The sequence below is a fragment of the Tachypleus tridentatus genome, chromosome 2 (assembly GCF_004210375.1).
Source record: "Tachypleus tridentatus isolate NWPU-2018 chromosome 2, ASM421037v1, whole genome shotgun sequence".
NCBI classification, from domain to species: Eukaryota; Metazoa; Arthropoda; class Merostomata; order Xiphosura; family Limulidae; genus Tachypleus; species Tachypleus tridentatus.
The window spans coordinates 125,674,393-125,679,857 of record NC_134826.1 but is presented as its reverse complement, the minus strand read 5'-3'; the positions used below and the strand labels follow the sequence as shown (position 1 = coordinate 125,679,857).

General features: G+C 36.3%; 1 non-coding gene across 1 annotated transcript; it reads left to right on the top strand.

The window, feature by feature from the left end:
• The first annotated feature begins 5,088 nt into the window (after positions 1-5,088).
• TRNAI-UAU (transfer RNA isoleucine (anticodon UAU)) lies at positions 5,089-5,180 on the top strand. Its single transcript is given in 2 exon segments — positions 5,089-5,126; positions 5,145-5,180. It is a non-coding gene; the product is annotated as a tRNA-Ile (tRNA).
• Positions 5,181-5,465: the final 285 nt, after the last annotated feature.

Sequence of the window (5,465 nt, the reverse complement as noted above, 5' to 3'; positions counted from 1 at the left end):
CCAAAACAAACAAACAAGCAATATTCTTATTTCAAACAAAGTCTGTAAAACTATTTTCAAGAAATGTTTCACTATGATAGTATTTTTACTCTTCTTCTTAACTGTAGTATTATTAACGATGATTATTTCATTGAGTTTTACACTCTTATATAAGAATAAAAAATTCCAACTTTAAAAGTCTTTTAGATATGTGTTATGGGGTTTACTGTGGTACCTGAGTTTGGTCTTTTTACTGTCATGTTTATTGTGGGAGGAGGTACAACAACAGACAGGTTTAAGCAGCAATGTACAGAGAATGTGAAGGCAGGAAGCCTAATGATAAAGAAATAGAACAATAACGTTTGTCCAGTTCAGTGGTATTTGAGAAAGAAACCATAGAGTTAGGAAGTCGGAAAGAGATGACCTTGAAAATACTCTACATCAGTCAAACCAAAGGTTTGTTATGGGCAAAAAGTTCTGTAGTGCTTTGGCATCACAGCAATTTGTCTACTGAAGGTTGGCTTTTAGAGGTTATGAGGAAACGGAAGTGGATTTAAGTCAACTGTTGGAGTCAGAGGGTGATCCTAAACTCTTTATGTGGTTGACGTATATTTAGGATTATGTCTTCCCTAAAATTCAAAATGAGATCCCGAGTTTAACGGACAATGCAGAAATATTGCAAAGCATATAATTTTTTGCCACTTTTTCAAGATTTTCTTAGAAAAGAGCAGCCATTAGACTTTCATGTCCATTGTGATCTTTATTGTGTAAATCTCATTACTCAGCCAACTTGTACAGAATCTTACGTGATTTGGGATTCTTTGCAGTGGGTTTATGAGTCTGGATGCTTGTTTGACAATCGTGGAAACTCAATATAATTTGTGAGACAATAACAAAATCTGAAACTGAATTTTACACTACTTTGAAATCGCTTTGCTCTACAAAGTGGACTCTTTATACCCAACCATTTCGTCAGTGCTCAACCAGTACGAGCCAATGTTATTTAGTTTGAATTAGATGGCTTTATCTAGGCCATCATATTCAGCAAACAAAATAAATTGAGTCCTGGAAATATTTCAGAAGCGGAAAACAGTCCTAGGATTAGTTTTAGCCAGTGAAATGATGGAGGAATTGGGGAACCTGAACAACTTCTTAAAAAAGAGAACACAAACCATTGCTGGGACACCTTTCTGCAATGGAGTGTGTCAACACCAGTCTTAAAGGAGAAAGAACAAAGGAAAGCTTTAGAAAAGCATATGAGAAAACAATTGGATTAATCTACTCTTTTAATATCCGTCCAATTCAAATATGACATATGAAAAGACTACTCAAGCGATTTACTGGTGAGGCTGTTGCACGTGCACCAACATCTCTTTCGGAGTATTACAAACTGCTATATACTGTAGACATGTAGTACAGAGGGTTTCTGAGCAGGGAGGTCGAAAATACACTTGAAAGATTGGAGTACGTTTACCTCATTGGAGAGACCGACAATATTTTGGGACGAAAACTCAGAGTTGACAAGCAAATCATTATATGTGCAATTCGCCATGATCATCTCAAAAAATAAATCTTCAATTCCAACACTGAAGCTACAAACATTTTGAGGGACATTCTGTTAGTTGTCCCTACTTCTCTATTGAAACTGTGAAGAGTTTCAGTGTTCTTATAACGCTGAAGACCAGGCTTCGTAGATCTATGAAACAAAGACGACTTAATAAATTAGCCATTTGCCACATTCTTGAAGAACAACTTAATTATTTAGAAAGAAAAATACTCTGCTGACAATTCATTAGTACCATTGACCAACGTAAGAATTTTTTTCTTTCGAGAACTAGGAAGTTCTTTCTATCCACTGATTGGAAAGAGCAATTTGAAAGTTAACTATACGTTAGTTTAAGTTACTGCGAAGTAAAAAAAAATAGAGGTTTTGTCAAAATTGTATTATAATGTTTTCTTCCAAAAACGAGTACAAATTGTATTATTATTGTATTATATTACTAACATTATTATTACCATATTTATTTTATACCACTCGAGGGAAGTTTAAAGGTTTGGAAACGCTCAATAAATGCTTTATGTTATTACGTTTGGGTTTATTTTGTTACTAAAAAAACGCAGCTGTGATTTTAAGGGTTTTTTTAACTGTGTTGATGAAAATCCGTAAACTTACCGGTGTATTAGCGGAGGACTTTCTCTTTAGTCATACACTACGAAATGATGGACGGCTAGCGCGAATAGCCCTCGGGTAGCTCTGCGCGAAATTCAAAACAAACAAACAAACAAACATATTTCAAATATTTTTTATCTTAACTGACGTTTTTCATTTGCAGTTTCGTTAGTGTTAATATACACAACCGTTTATTATTAGAATATTCGTTAAATTATTAACACTCTAGTATTATAGTACAGTTATACACTAACTATACAGCTGTACTAACATATTACGTATATGACTATTTTATAAGATATAAACATTAAAAGATTTACAATATATTTTATGATTAGTTAAAAACACATAAACAGAAAATACAAGTTCTTAAGGAACAGAAGTAAGTTGAAAGGATTTAAAGTATACTTAAGGGTTAAAAACGAATTGTGAGACTGTGTGATATTCCACAGTATGCAAGTGTTAATCTGAAAGTAATGGTGTCAAGTGTATCGGTTTAATGTATTGTTTTTGAATGATGGTTTAGTTACATATGCCATCAAGTGTCTCTATTCATTTACGGATTATATTCTTTAATAAGTATAGTTTACATATTTTTTTTCTTTTTAAAATCCTTCGTATTTTGTAAGGTAGAAATTTAAAATGGGTTTTCTGTGTTTTTTGTGTTCCCTGTTTATACAACAAGTGTTTCTGTTGAAGTGGTTTTGTGTTGGTCATACGTGTGTAACATACTGATGTGTTGTGAGACACGTGTGTCAAAAGTACTTCAAGCTTCTCTTATATATGCGTCTCCACATATATCACAAAGCTTCCAGCTTCCCAGGCTCGGAAGGAAATAATGGAGACGTTCAGCCATCAAATGCTGAGGAACATAGCACACGAAGTGCAGCAAAGTAAAATCTTTGCATTAATGGTTAATGGCACTCAAGATGTTACAGGTATCGAATGGGAAGCAATATGCGTACGATACGTAGATGAGAACCTTCCTTGACGTCCACGAGAAATTTCTTGGTTTGTACAGTGTTTCCAATACATCTGGTGAAACAATATCCTCGACCATACTTGATGTACTGACTGGACTCAATTTACCACAGTCACGATTAAGAGCACAAACGTATGATGGAGCCGCTAACATGAGTGGTGCGTACAGTGGATGCCAGGCAAAAGTAAAAGAGAAACAACCGTCAGCTTTGTTTCTTCACTGCGGAGCACACAAGGCTAATTTAATAATGCAACATGCAGTTGAAGGTTGTGAATGTGTTCGAGATTCTATCCAGTGGGTACATGAACTTGGTGTCTTGCTTCAGAGGTCAGGTAAATACAAGACAATCTCTGAAATTATTGTATCGTCAGACAGCCACAATGGTCCAGTTAAATACATCCGCCCACTGTGTTCAACACCCTGGTTGTGCCGCCTATCTGCAATTAGATGTGCTAATGATCACTACAGTGACATTGTTGACTCTTTGTTTGAATTAGCAAATGAAAAATCAGATGTATCAGTGAAAGCACGAGGTCTGCTGGACAGATTTGACAAAGGAAAGACAGTATCTGACATGATTGAAACCTCTGCAATGACAGTTGAGCAATTGCGGGTATTGCGAACAGAGGAAAATTACAACAAGATATTTCATGAAGCTGAGAAAAAGGTAACTTCCCTTGATTTGGTGCCTATTGAAATACCACGCATTCGCAGACTCCCCAGAAGGATAACAGGTAATGGCTCAGGACACCATTCTGCAACAGCTAGAGATTACTGTAGAAGCCAATATATTGAATTTGTAGACGCAGTCATAGAACATCTGACCACTACATTCAATGCAGACAACAATGACATGAGGCAATACCTGGCACTTGAGAACATGATCAAATCTGGCAAGATTGACAACTCGGTTATAAACTTCTTTAGAGAGAAATCTCTGCACAACGGCTGGAGTTTCAGTTGCTCATGTTCAAAGTAACTTCAAAAGCAGTATCTCTGAAAGGTGCGAAAGATGCTTACTGTAAAATGCATGAAACAAGCCAGCAGATGTTAAACGAAGTGTTTCTTCTCAAGAAAATTTTGCTTGTATGTCTAGTATCTAGCTACAAATGTGAACGCAGCTTTTCTCATTAAGACGGTTAAAGACGTGGTTAAGGTCAACTATGTCTCAGTGCCGCCTCAACCATGTGGCAGTTTGTTACACTCACAAAGATGAGGTGCCAGGATAAATATAGAAGAGATTATGAAAGAATTCATAAACAGATCATCACAAAGGAGGTCTACGTTTGGGAACATGTAGACTAGAGGACCAATGAATAATTATGTGCTACATTGTATTGATGTGTGATTTTCAAGAGTTCGCAAAGCCATTTTAATTATTTTTATCAAACAACATTTTCGGTAGATATAAACTTATCAAGGGTAATTACTAATTTTATTAATATTTGAAAACGTAATTCATGCAAGGAAAGTTATAAGTAACCTTGTCAAGTATAATGGTCATTTTTTATACTGTGCAGGAATAAATTCATGTGGCAGCTAATTTGTGACACGTTTGTCTTTATTCTGTTAACATTTTGAAAACTGTTCAAAAGACCTCACTTACACAAACCTACATGGAAACCTTGAAGTATCGTGGCAACACGATTACTCTGTGACTGTATGTTTACAGCTTTCAGGTCCTCGTAATTAGAGATTACCAATTTGCAAATTGAACAGTCCACATAAGTGGTTTCAAAAATCATCCCCACTCCCATCAGGTGTAAAAACTCTACGCCCCAGGATTCTTTGCTATGTATAAAGCTTCGTAATTGTCTGTATTGGATTTTTATGGCTACGTCTAACAATGTTAAGTATCCTTCTGGGTTGGGTCGTTTAAGCGTTAACTTGGCTAATAGGTAAAGGTTTATAGGAAATAGTGAAGCATTCTAGGGCTTCTATTGCAACTATAATCATATCCCCAGTGGCGCAATTGGATAGCGCACGGTACTTATAAGACAGTACTTGTGGGATATGCCGGGGTTGTGAGTTCGAGCCTCACCTGGGGAATAAACATTTTGTTCTCTACCTCGTTGTCAGGTAGGCAAAGCTTTTCAATTAAAATTCACGATCTGATATTTTGGCCCGGCATGACCAGGTGGTTAAGACATTCGACTCGTAATCCGAGAGTCGCGTGTTCGAATTCCATTCACACCAAACACGCTCGTCCTTTGAGTCATGGAGGCCTTATAAAGAGACTATCAATCCCAATATTCGTTGTTAAAAGACTAGCACATGAGTTATTGTGGACTGTTATACTAAATTAAAGACGGCTAGAGCAGATAACCGTCATGA